Genomic DNA, 14,024 nt, shown 5'->3' with positions numbered 1-14,024 from the left:
GCATAATTAAAGAATCACACTTATGATGATTTGTTTGTCTCAGGGAAAATACTGCACATTTTATTTTACTAATTAGATATGTCTGTCCTGTGCGTGAAGAGCAGCCTTACAAGGCAAAACCAGCTCAAAGCTGTTTAATATTAAAACATTTCACACTGCAGCAGCATTTATGCACTTTTTTGTTGTTCACATTCACAAGACAGGCTGATATTCCAATGTCAGCATCTTAGTAGCTAATATTCCAATATGTGTATTTGTCTGTGGTTTATAGTGACTTACATGAACGTAACATTTCCAAACATCTTCACATCCAGGAGTTGGATGGGAAATAATCTCAATAGGAATCTAGTTGTAGTCTTGCAAGATTAAATACTGTTCCATTATCCTTCTACATAGCTGGAGTCCTTATTTCAATCCAGCAAATCAAATCTTTGCATAAAGTGAAAACATGTCGTTCTATCGTTGGCAGAGCAGACGGTCACACTGAGCCTGATTGCATCCTGCTACTCAACACAAGAGCCACTGACTCTGAACAACAACCCACATTAGCTTTCCTGCTAAAGTCCCCTTCTTATCTAACTTACAAACATGAACACACGTCTCGTCCTGCAGCTTAGCTTGTTAAACAAGCACCAGGGAGAAGTGCACCGCTAACATCAGTTAGCATGCTATATAGCCAATTAGCTACTCAGCTGCAGCACATTAAACTTGTAACATACCTGCAGATGTCACTTTGAATCCGTTAGATGCTGGTTTGGTTGTTGCTCTTCAAAATCCCTGTTAGCGACACGCTGTCTATGACTTGTAGCTACAGCAGTTTCTTTACTTTGTCTCTGTTCTTTGCGGTACAACACCAACATGTCCCCCCAGCTGCTGAGACGAAAAGGAGTATTTCTAATAGGCATTCAAAGACCTTCTTTCTTCCTACTAATAATATATTTTTAAAAATATTTTTTTTACTCCAAAAAAGGGATTTAAACAAAATGTGATTTCAGCTGGATTTGCAATGATAAAGAAAAGCCACTCGCCCCAACAATCAAAGGAAAATTTGATTTGATAAATAACTGTGACAACAACTTATTGATTCAAAACTGTATGACGGTCCTCCATCTTTGATTCTATCTTCTTAAATGGTTTCATCAGCAATGACTTAAGAGTGCTCTACAGTACCAAATCTATCTGAGTAAATCACTTGCGAATGTGTGTTTCTTGGTCTCGCTGGAAAACAAAATCCAAAATGTGACTTTGTTTTTCATTTGTTTGTGCTAAAGTAGAGCGTGAGGAGGAAGAGCAACTCACAGCTCCGATTGTAACAAAACTCATTAACGCTGAAAAACAGAAACCAAAGAAAACGATGAGGTCTAGGCAACAAACCTGAAGGAAATCATGAAGAGAATAAGAATGAGAGATAATAGAAGGCCTTTGTGGGATTATTCCTCTCTCGTTCTGTGTTTGTGGTCCACAAAAACGCAGGCTGTGGTTCTACAGTTTTTGAATGAGCTGCCTGCCTCGCTGTGGCTTTGTTTATGACGCGGTGACAACTGCACTCCACCACATTAAAGTGAGCTCCACTGGGGGAACAGTCTTTATCAAGTCTGCAGAAAAGGTATTAATATTGTCGACATAGTGACAAACGAGTTAATGCAGCACATCTCTCTCTCTCTCTCTGCATTGGTATTCATGCCAGCATCCAATATGCAGAAGCGGCTCAGTAACAAGCTGTGGCAATAGACTAGACAGGTTATCATAAACAAACACTTATTGTGGGTTATTAGACTGCGGCATCCACAGAAATAAGAGCTCCTGCTTTTATATCAAGATCATAAAAGAAAAGAACGGAGTAAAAGAGTGGCGCGCCATGTCATCTGAGGATGACAAGGCCTCTTTTGTCTAAAAGCAGCTTTTCACAGATCTGTCAGGAGCTCAACAAACCCAATTCCACTAACCGTTTCCAATTTATTCAGATGAGCCTGATACAGAAGGTATAAATATCAAATTCACTGAGCGCAGAGCACGGGGCAGACCTCAGGTCAGCATATCAGCCCCTATCAAGCCAAGACATTGTGGTGTGCTTTTGCTCTGATTACAAGAATTGAATTTCTGGGTCTCTGGGCTGGACTCCATCTCAGCCGGTGACTAATGTTGGCGCTCCACAGCTTTTCCAGACCAATAAATCCACAGGGGAGGATGCAGCAAGGCAGCAGGGACGCTGATTACAGCCGGCCGCTGCAAGATTTCCCCCCCAAAAACCAGCTCCGCTTCTGCCTCGGCAGCAGTTCTGGGCTTTGCAGGGGGAAGCAGACGGGAATCGTATAAAAGCCCTGACCCACAAATAAGTTGGATGGAGACTTAAGAAAGTGAAGAGCCGCAGAGGAGGAGAAGGGCAAAGAGGAGGGCTATTGACACCACTTCATTAAACTTATTAGTTGACAGGCAGCTGCTAATTAGAATTTCAATTAAGATAGAATATCATACAAATGCAGTCTACAGAGTGCAGCCTTTAAAGGAGCAGTTTGACATTTTGGGGATCATGTTTATTCACTTCCTGGTTTAGAGTTTGACGAGAAGATTTATAGCACCCTCATATTTGTCCGTTAAATGTGCATTAACTGATTTTTTTGTTTTTTTTGTACACAACATTGACATATCGTCAGCTTTTAAGTTGTTGGTTATTTCTACATCCAGCAGTTATGGAGCAACATTATCATTCACTTGGAGTCGTGTTGATCTGTGATATCGGGCTGTACAAATAAAACTGACTAACTGGTTAACTATGTTCACCAGTTAGTCGCTAACTGTGTCTGAGAGCTTTTTCTCTGAAAACAGCTGCCTGCTGTGACCCAAAACAACGCTATGAGAGCCCTGAGAGTGAACCAGAACAGTAAAGTTGCAGCCGGACAGATAAATAAATGAGCTGAAACTCACTATAAAGCTCCGTAAAGGTTCATCGCTACGAGCCACGACCAACACATTACACGCTGTCAGCTCATAAAGTAAAAAAAATAAAAAATATTGATTATAGCTGTATTAAATGGCTACAGTCAGTAACTGGTTAGCTTAGCTTAGCACAAAGACAGGAAACAGCTCACCTGGCTTTCACAAATAATTTTAAAAAAATCTTTAAAGCTCTCTCATTGACTGTTATGTCTTGTTTGTTTAATCAATACAAAAAACGTGAAGTGTAAAAACGACAAATCGCCGTTTTATGTGCTGGATTATTTCTTGGCTCAGCCAGTAACTTCCTGGAGTCTTCGCTGGCAAGAAAGATAAGTTATTGGACGGTGTGATAACTTTCCAGAGTTGTAAAATCCTGTCTGAGTATTATACACATCTGCAGTGCCTTCATTTTCCAAGGATCTGTGGTGAGCTGGTGGCTTACTGGTGAAGACATTTATCACATAACCACAATGTCCGAGGTTGGATTCCAGCTTCAGACCTTTGATGCATGTCAGGCCCGTGTTTCCTGTCTCTCTCTGCGCTTTTGAATAGCATGTCATTTTAACAGGGGGGCTGTTTACGATCCACATGTGAAACATTTGAAGACCACATGTGCTGATAAGTGAATGAAATGGTGAAAAAATATATATAATAATAATCTTTTTGCAGAAAATTATAATCCTACATCTGAACCAACACAGAATATAATGAACCTTGATGGCAGCAGTGAGTGATTGTCCTTATAATGACGGACTGAGTGCATTTCTTTTGTCTGTGTCTCATATATCCTGTCAGATACGCTTACTTGTCATCTGTATGTTTGTATAAAAAAATAAATAAGAAATGTCAGTCAGCTTGGTGAGTGCACTATAAAGCAGGAATCTGATGCTCTGGAGGAGGGAGGGCAGCAGCTCTGCTGATTACATCTGTAATATGTGACATTTAATGAACTTGTCCCTTTCAGGTTGTTATTTGGTTAGATTCACCTGGAGACCCAGAGACCTTTAAAGGATATAGCTGGAGATTTTCTATATTTTTCTTATTGTGATTAAATCTCGTGTTTGGAGCCAAACCAACAATGAACTGATTTACTTACAAGTATTGTGTGTGTTTCCAAAGCCTGATATATCTTATTCCTCTGTGCCGTAGACCTCTATTGTTGTCCAAAAACTATTAAAAACACGTCAGTGAGCCACAGATTTGATTGATTATCCTAGTTTGTTTAGAAACGGCTCCAAAGACTAAAAATAGAGAAAAAATTGTAATTCAGGAGACTTTCCTTGTGTGGCCACTGAGCATAAACAGGAACGGGTTCCATTTACAGAGCTTTGCTAGCTTGTTGTGCTAATAGACTGTATAAAAATATGGACGTAGTTACTGTGACGTCGCCCGTTGGTTTCTGAAGAGCGGTTTTGAAGCTCAAAGTGAGCCGCTCCGGCCGTCGCCATCTTGGCAGTGTGTGACACTGCCTAACTCACAGCCAATCAAAAATGGGCAAAGAGGCGGGCCGAATGGCTGAAACAAGCCACCTAGCGGCTGGCAGACCTGTCACTCAAAGCAGCCATGTCCTTCATTATGCATAACATAACTTGTACTAGGCTGCAAACATGTTTATTTCTGCTGTAAAGTTGGGCATTTTAACATGGGGGTCTATGGAGATTGACTCGCTTTTGGAGCCTCAAGTGGCCATTCAAGGAACTGCAGTTTTTGGCACTTCTGCATTGGCTTCATTTTACAGCCCCGGAGGTTGCCGCTTGGTTGTGCTACATATCACAACCTCTTGAATTTATACTACATCATAAATTTCTCAAAAGAAACTTCTACTTTAATTTTTTTCGGCTGATCAAGAACATCAGGCAGACATTTCTACGTTCTCTGTTGAAGAGCAGCTGAGACTGACGCCAAAAAATGACAATTGCTGGTCCACCTTAAAGGTCAGTCCACCTTTAGGGAGCCTGGTCAGGTTAGGCTGACCCGCTATCGCTAACTTCGAGGCTAAACCCACTTCAATAGCTGCAGCATTTATTAACTGACACACTGTAGTCTGTACTGTACATTTACGGCCAGACTGACAACTTATCTTTTCCTCTGCTCCGCTCACATTCACCACTTTTCTGCCGCTCGCTCAACCACACGCTCACTACGCACACATATTATGCACTGCACTATTCCTTAACAGAACGATGCTACCCTTATAACAGTACCCTTCACATAGATGTCCTTTGAAGAAGGAGGAGGGATGTTGGGTGTTATCGTGGCTGCACAGTGTGTGAGTGAAAATCATTAGTAGCTCATTTATATTAATGATCGTGTGCATTCTGCACTAATTCAAACCTCTTGATAAGTCAATATTTTGACATTATAATGAGTTACCAGCTCAAAGGTTGGACTTAAAATGTCAAAATGACTACATACAACATTATGCTGACTTCCCATGAGTGTTATTGTTTCTAATTTTGTTTTCTTTTCCTGTCAGAAATGGACATCCAAAGAAAAGCAACAAAGATATCTCCCAAAGCGGCAACAGCTCTAAAACAAGCGAAGGAGACGAGCAGAAAGTCTGAAGTGTCCTTTACAGTCGGGTACAGAAGCTGCCTTCATGTTCAGGAGAATCTAAAAGGCCAGAGCTCCAGGATGTTCAGTAAATGTCAGAGTCTGACCGGGACCTAAAGTTCACCTCCGCCTGCTTCCATAAGTACGAGGTGGCCACTGAAATGGAATCCCCTCTTCTTATCACTGAGACTTTTTCAGCGGATTACCTATAATTACTGGCAGGACAGTCTGGCATACAGCTCAGACCTGAGTTCAGCCCCTTCCTCCTTTGCAGAGCTTTTATCCAGACAAGAAGTCAGCAGCTCTTATTTGTCTCTCAGACAGCTGAAAACACTCAAAACATCACAGTGAACATTACTGACTTCCAGATAAACAAGTCATCTCTGTACTCTGTGCTTCTCTACCCGCCGCACAACTGAAGCTCTAATTACAGAATCCCATTATCAACATGAAAGAGTTTTTTTTTCCCATTAGAAGGCCCAGAGCCGGCAGCAGATTGATTTTTCCTGATGAGTGCTTCATTAAGTAGGAGAGGCGTCTGCAGATGGAGATCTGACGGCTCGATGGCCGGCTTCGAACGCACAGTGCTGCGAGGAAATAGTGCATTGGAAGGCCCTCCTAAAAATAACATGATGAAATATGAAGAACTGCTAGCATCTCCTAGAGGCTGCACCATTTATCACACCACACACACAAACACACACAAAAAGTTTTGTACTCATTTAGCTAGTCATTCAGACAGGATAAACATCACAGGAAGAAGTTGGGAATTAAATATTCCCTGTGCTCCTCGGTAGTTAAACTCATGGTTCTGGATGGCATTTTAAGAGAGAAGATGCTGCGTGAGGTGAAGAAGAGTCAAAAATCATCCTTCTCAGAGTCATAAGTCAGTCAAATCTGAACACACAGACATGAAACACATTGATATCATTCAGTGTGACTTACACTTCTATCAGAAATGTGCACATTTCCAGCTCTATATTTATATTCTGGGGCTCTACTGGAATATCTTTGCATGATTTACAGTTAAAAACTCCTTATTTATCTTATTCTGGCTCTTTATTCAGCCCCTCAGTTCAGCCTCTGTATGAAACAGGTCCTTTTAGTTCCTGTCTCTTTAAGGCCCCGCCTCCTGATGAGCTCACTCTGTTCTGATTGGTCAGCTTCTGGAAGTTTCCTTCAGCTCTGGACGGTACGTAAACAAACAATAGTAGAGGATTTCACTTTTTTTTCTCCTTCTTTAGTCAAAATATAAACTTCTCATATACATCTGTACATGTTGGAACCTGAATCAGATCCAAAATATGCAGGTGGACAACGTGAACGACCCGTGGAACAACCTTAGCAACAAAAACTACTGAACAGACAGTAGAGAACAGAAAGTACAATTACAGAGGGAGTGCTTAGAGAAGACTGAAGCCCTGGCTTTTGACTTACAGGCAGCATTTTAGAACTTTGACCTTGTTTAACATCTGATGTCAAAACAGTGACATAAAATCACAAAAAGAAGAATATGTCCCCTTTAAATAGGTCTCGTTAGCCCTTTAACTTCATCTAAAAACTGTGCTGAAATTGGTTGATTGAAAGTGAAGGAAACATTTTGATGTATCGTTCTGGAACGCATGGACCAACAACGTTTTTTGTTGTGTAATTTGGAGGATTTGTTGGTACAAAAGTACATTTGTCCTGATCCTGGTGCTCAGGAAAAGCTGACTGAAAACATTAGGATTCATCTTCTTGGGACCATGAACATCCACAGCAGATTTTATGGTCATGCAGCTGCTAGTGGTCCAAATATTTTGCTCTGGACAGACTGACCCACTGACATCGCCATCCTTTGGCCTCTAACTGGGCACCAAAAAGTTGAGTCAATGAGCGGGACACTTAGTTTGACTTTGAATTAGGTGCTCATACCAAATAAGTCATTAACTGGATAATCTCTTTAACCTCATCACTGAATATTTATTCATCTCCAGACAGCCGTGTGATGCCGGCTATGACCGTGCTCACTCAGCCACAGCTGAGGTGATTATTGGACGCTTGTCAGCGTTGACGATAAGCTGGGAGGATCCAGGCCCACCGTCCGGGCCACAAATGGGATTTATCTCTCATGCAGAACATCAGACGTGGCTCTTAGGCCACGACAGCGGAGAAAGCATTACAGAAATCCCTGCTTCCGCTCACCTTGGAGGCCTAATGGGAAGTTTGGGCCACCAGTGATGCAGTCATTAGCTCAGGCAGCCACTCAAGTACACAAATACAGGCTGGAAACCACTTAACAGCACAAAAATTAAACAAATAACCAGGCTGAGCCACCACTGAACATATTCCCCCATGTGACCGGATCTGGAGGCAAATACTGGATGTCAAAACACACTCGTCAGCAGATGTGACAGTAAAAATCATGAGTGAAAGGAGAAAAAAAACAATGGAGACGTTACTCTGAGTGTGATATTTTTGATAAAAATGTGTCTTGGTTGTTCCAGAGCACTGCATCTGCCTCCCTGCTGAGGTTATTTAGCAGCCAAACATCACAGAGCAGCAGGAGTCTTCACCAACGCAACACATCGCAACACAGTTTAACTCCACATAACACGTTACAACAAAGGGACACTGTTGGGCTGATGTCCAGGTTCAACCTTTCATTCAGATTTTGTCCGGATTTGTAAACTAGAACTGCAACAATCAGTCAATTAGTTGATCAACAGAAAGTTAACTTCCAGCTGTTCTGATAATCAGTTAATCATTTTGAGTCATTTTCTAAGAAAAGTGCTAAAACTCTCTGACTCCAGCTTCTTAAATGTGAGACTGTTCTGGTTTCTTTAGTCGTTTATGACAGTAAACTGAATATCTTTGGTGTTGTGGACTGCTGGTCGTAACAAAATGAGACATTTTAGGTTGCATACAGACCAAACAACTAATTGAGTGATCAGAAAAATAATCAACAGACTAATTGATAATGAAAATAATCATGATTCCTGTATAAGCAGATTCAGAATATTCAAGCAGTATCCCTATTTTCACTGTTCTTTTACAGGGTCGAGAGGCTGGAGGGGGGCTGGAAGCTTAGTCGACACGCTCTGGACAAACAGGTCTCCAGTCTGTCACAGCGCTGACACTTAAATATGCTTTGTTTATCCTTCTACGTTAAGAGGTTAAGGCCTGGACACTCAACTACAAATTCAACTCAAGGAATAGGAATTTTGGTGAACTTTGGTGACTTGCAAATTATCGCCATTGACCAATAGCAAGCTGTCTTGGGTCAGTGTTGACCTTTGAGGGGACAGAGAGCTGGAGAGTCCAAAGTAGAGGAAGCTATCGTAGCTTATTAGCTGCGTCGCGCCGTTCACTTTTATGTAACCTCCTCTGTCAAAGTAAAAACTGTTCCACAAAAGAGCAATAATGAGTTAGTTATGAAAAAGGAGTTGATGCTACAAATATAACTTTTGAATTAACTGTTTGAAGTTTTTGTCCCGTTAGCAATCGCGCTAAGTAAGTTTGCTAACTGTTAGCAAGTTTGTTAGCTTCTCAAGCAAACAGAAACATCATATTTCCATCAGGTTTTCCATCGTTTAAGCTTTGTCTGTCACACTTTTATGACATCATCTCCTCGTGTCCTCTTCCTCTGTAATGGTTAAATGGCACCAACTGGAGAATTAGCGCCACCAACTGTTTATCTTTATGAACCAACTCCTAATATTCACATAACAGTAGTGGATCAAAACAAGCATCAATTAGAATTTTCTTTCTTCAGTAGTTTCTTTAGTTCAATGTAGATGGAAGCCAGACTAATTAAAAATATTTCAGCTTTCTCAAAACCACGATAATGTTTTTTGTTGCAAGGATTTAAAAAATACTGTATTTCTGAGTCGTCCGCTCATGTGTACTTGATTACTTCACTGCCTACTTCAATACATCTCTTTTATCTTTCTGTCACATCTTTGTTTTTCCTGTTTGTATGATAAAAAGTAATAATCATGTCATTCAGCTCCATGTGTCCATACAAAGAAATAATCTGATCCTCCAGAAAAGAGGACAGCAGCTCTGCAGATTACATCTGTAATATCTGACATTTAATCATCTCAGCTGCTCCAACAGCCTTTCAGCAGCATGACAGCCTTATATTGTTCAGTGTGGGACGAACTGTTTCAGGTCTATATGTTATTTCACAGAGTGCTGTCTCATTCATCAAACAGCTTTTGTAGCCCTCAAACCCACCTGTATTCATGTCACAGGTGATGCTGATTGACGGACGGGTTCACAGGAGCCCATATTTAACACTGAAACATGTTTTTCTTGCTGTAATCATTCCTCCTGTTCATACTGGCCATTAGAAGATCCCTTCATAATGTACTTACAATAGAAGTGATGGGGGACAAAATCCAAAATCCTCCTTCTGTGCAAAAATGTATTTAAAAGTTTATCTGAAGCTAATATGAAGCTTCAGCGTCCAAATGAGTCAAATCAAGTAGATATCTGTCAACGTTAGTCTTTTTAGTGCCAAAGTTCCTCTTTTTGTTACTATACTTCCACCTGCAGCTCAACAGGGAAACACTGTCCGAGGAAACACAAAGAGGGAATTTGATGCTAAAAAGACTGTAAATGTGTCAGATATCCACTTGATATGACTAACTCATACTGCTGAAGCCTCATATAAGCTTCACATCAACTTTTGAACACATTTTTGCAGTAAATGACGCAGCTCTAGACAATAAGGTTAAAAAAATCATACTTTTCTGGTATTCACTTGCTTACATACATTGATTCCTTCTTCCAGAAACCTGCATCAACTATTTTGATGATAGAATCATTATTTTAATCTTTTTTTTTAAGGAAAAATGCCAAACATTTACTTATTGCAGCTTCTCAAATGTGAGGAATTGAAGCTTGTATGTTTAACACATGATAGTAAACTGACTATGTTCGGATTTTGGATCAGACAAAATAAGACATTTGAAGACGTCGTCATTGGCTCTAAGAAATTATGACGGGCTTTTTTTTCTCTATTTTCTGAAAGTTTAAAGACAAAACTGAGAAAAATAAAAAGTAGATTAATAAATCATAAAAATATTTAAGACAGATATTATTTTAAATGGTTTAGAGTTGCAATGATTAGTCAGTTGACACAAAATTAAATCACCAACTGTCTTGATAATCGATCGATCAGTTGGTCATTTTTTAAGAAAAAAAAAAAAAAGTCCAAATTCTCTGATTCCAGCTTCTCAATTTGTTTTTATTTAGTCTAAACTAAATATTTTTGGGTTGTGGACTGTTTGTTGGGACATCTTGGGCTTTCAGGACAGCAAATTAAATAACAGATATATCAAAGTTATTTGATTTATTGCCGTGTACTTTTAGATTACTCACTTTTAAATAATAATAATAATAATTTGGTCTTATAATAACAAACAAAAGTATATTATATCAAAAATTTAATGTATCAAACAAAGTTTCTCTCTCTCTCTATATATATATATATGATATTTCAGAATCCTGTGTATTTTGTAAAACTATTTTTTTATGAATGTATTAATGTATAAAAGAAACATTGGAACGTGTATTTGATTTGTTGTGTGGGACTAAAATTCATTCACAAGAAAGAGAGATGTCATATTTTTTAAATGGAAAACATTATATGGACAGAAGTTGTGTTTTTATTTTAAATTGTTTTATTTTACATGTCATGTCTCAAAGAAAACTCTGTGTACACCTTCAACAACGAGATGAGACTCGAAGCACTGCGAGGACAAACAAATCAGAAAAACCATCAGGACCATGATTATCTACAACTCCTCCGAAACCTCTTTTTAATTAAAATATTCATGAATTCCTTTTTTTCTGGTTTATCCTTCATGGTTTTATATGACTTTGTACAAAGTCATATAAAAAATCAAATATAGATAGACCTTTTTCCACAGCAGACATTTTGACTCGTCGTAGCAGGAATGGACGAGCGTAACTAACAACTTTATCAATGGCCGTTCTGAAGCCAGCAAGCCTGCACACATAAAAGGAATACAGCCGTGATTTATGTTATTATTTTACTCCAAATCATATGGGCCAACATAATCTGGACTCTGACAGGTCCTCCACCCTCCGTCTCGTGTTCCTGGTCTTCAAGAGAAACTCTGTGTCAAAGTCTAGTTTGAAGACTTTAATAGTTTAAGTTTCTGTTGAGCTCATCTGTTGTAAAGTTGTGTTTTATCAAACAGAAAGCTGAGAGCAAAGTAGAATTATTCCATCATAAGAGAACTGTAAGGCTACAGCCAACTATTATTTTACTTATCAATTATTTTTATTAGTAATTGATTGGTTGTTCAGTGTATAAAATGTCAGAAAATAGTGAAAAATGCTGATTTTTATTCCCTGAAGCTCAAGTTAATATTTTCAGATGATTATCAGTCAAAAACTCGAAGATGTTGAGTTTACTATCATGGAAAACTAGTCCTGAATGACTTTATCTATTAATAGATTTAGGGCTAGAACTAACGGTTATTTCCACTGTCGACTGATCTATTGATTGTTTTCTCAATTAATCGATTAGTTGTTTGGTCTATAAAATATCAGATAATGTTTCCCAAAGCCCACAACGCAACTTCAAATGTCTTGTTTTGTCTCACAAACTACAAGCCAAAGATATTCAGTTTACTGTCATAAAGGACTAAAGAAACCAGAAAACATTCACATTTGAGAAACTGGAATCAGAGAATTTGGAAAAAAAATTTCCAAAATTACTCAAAACGATTAATCGATTATCAAAATAGTTGGCAATTAATTTAACAGTTGCCAACTAATCGATTGATCAATTTAAGGAGCTTAATCCAGCCATGCTGAGAGGTGACAATGGACGCCAGCAAGACACTGCTTCCGTCATCAAGGTCACAAGCCAAAAACGTTGGAAATCACTGGTTTTATCTTCAACAATGAATTATATTTTGTGAGTGCATCTTGTTTTTATTACCTCCAGCACTCAGGTGAATGCAGTGAAGTAAAAAGTAGAACATTTCTCTCCCTGCAGTAATTGATTGAATCTACTTAGTTTTTTCTGCCTGATTTTTGATGTCTGTCATTGATTCACAGCAGCAACAACAAACTTTCTTCATGTTGCTGGTTCTGATTGGTTCAATGGTTTGACAACTAAATTTAGGAACAAACTGCAGGTTATATCATTCGGTATTTATTAAAAGTTCCCCTCGAACTCATGTTGGTAGTGACGGATTCAGGAAGTGTGTGACAGCTGCCAGTACAGCTCAGAGTAGAACAGAAGCTGCATCATATGTACAGTATGAGAAATGCTCCTCTGTACATGTGTTCTCAGATAACAGTGGTCCATACTCAGCATAACTGTAATACCAGGACGATGTGTGCGTTCATGTAAACTGCACTGAGTCAATAACATAGCCAGAAGTTCCTTTTTTACACCGATGCCATGTTGTGGAACCGTTACAGATCAAGTTGTTAAATATGAAAGAGGTTTCTAGAAGTAAGATTAGAACTTAATTTTATAATATCTGCAATGACCTTGTTACTTTAGCTATTGATTTGTCCTAGTATTTTGACATTGACATTATTATTTATTTAAATTGTGGTGATGTGTTTTGGGGATTTTATGATTGTATTGCTTAGTTTTGTTTAACGTCTTATGTTTCTTTATGTATTTTTGTCTTTTAACATCTTGGGACCATGTTGGAAATCACTTGAACATGTTACATTACACCTTGGATTTTTGTTTTTGTGTCTGTAAATCCATTTAAAAAAAAACAATCAAACTTTCTTCACACAGACAGAACAGACTCACACTTAATAAAGTCAGTCAGAGAAACAAGCCAGCATCCACCTTAACAGCCCTCACTTCCACCTTAACAGCAATTATCGTCAAACAATCCTCGTTTACGACCTTTATGCCTGCAGCTGTCACTCTGTGTGCTGACCATGGTGCTAACAGTTAGCCGCAGTGGCTAACCGGTGAGCTAACTTTTAAAACAGTGTAGAGGACACAACAAGGTGTCAGTAACAGCGGGTCAGTGACACATGCAGGAAGAACAATGGAAGTCTTTCTACTCCCGATTAAAATACATCTCACCCGCTTGTGAAAGTAAATGAAAGCTGCAGCAGCTAACACACCTACCAGCAACGTGAGTTCCGTCTTCCTGTTGTTGTCTTACGTCATGTGCTGCCCACGGAGTCCTAAAGACTGCCGTGTTATCTGAATAGTAGAGCGGCTCGGGAGTTTATAGGACTGGTTCACAATTTGTTTTTAATGACTAAATTAACGGTTAATAAATTGTTCACTGATGCTTTATAAATCATTTATAAGCATAATTTTTGAGTTGCCTCCTTTCTATACCACTATAACATTTACCTCATCTGATACTTTAGGCAGGCACCTCCGATGTTCAACCCCTTTTTATTAATGGCTTATAAATGATTTATAAAGTATTAGTAAAATATTTATTAACCACTAATTAAGCCATTGATTAATGCTTATAAATTCTTTATCTGGTACCCAAATTTCCCATTAACTTTATAGTTAA

General features: G+C 38.9%; 1 protein-coding gene across 3 annotated transcripts in view; it reads right to left on the bottom strand.

Annotated features, from left to right (window-relative positions):
• The window catches only part of immp2l (inner mitochondrial membrane peptidase subunit 2), a 165,084-nt gene extending 151,401 nt beyond the window's left edge, over positions 1-13,683 (bottom strand). For 2 of the 3 annotated variants that reach the window (XR_006096335.1, XM_042412895.1), the window contains exon 1: positions 13,619-13,683. The gene's annotated coding sequence lies outside the window, so the exon portion shown is untranslated. Of the gene's footprint in view, positions 1-13,614 lie in introns of all 3 variants that reach the window. The other variant, XM_042412896.1, reaches the window with a different exon arrangement.
• Positions 13,684-14,024: the final 341 nt, after the last annotated feature.

The sequence above is a fragment of the Thunnus maccoyii genome, chromosome 5 (genome assembly GCF_910596095.1).
Source record: "Thunnus maccoyii chromosome 5, fThuMac1.1, whole genome shotgun sequence".
Lineage (NCBI taxonomy): Eukaryota > Metazoa > Chordata > Actinopteri > Scombriformes > Scombridae > Thunnus > Thunnus maccoyii.
This window is presented reverse-complemented; position numbering and strand designations above follow the sequence as displayed.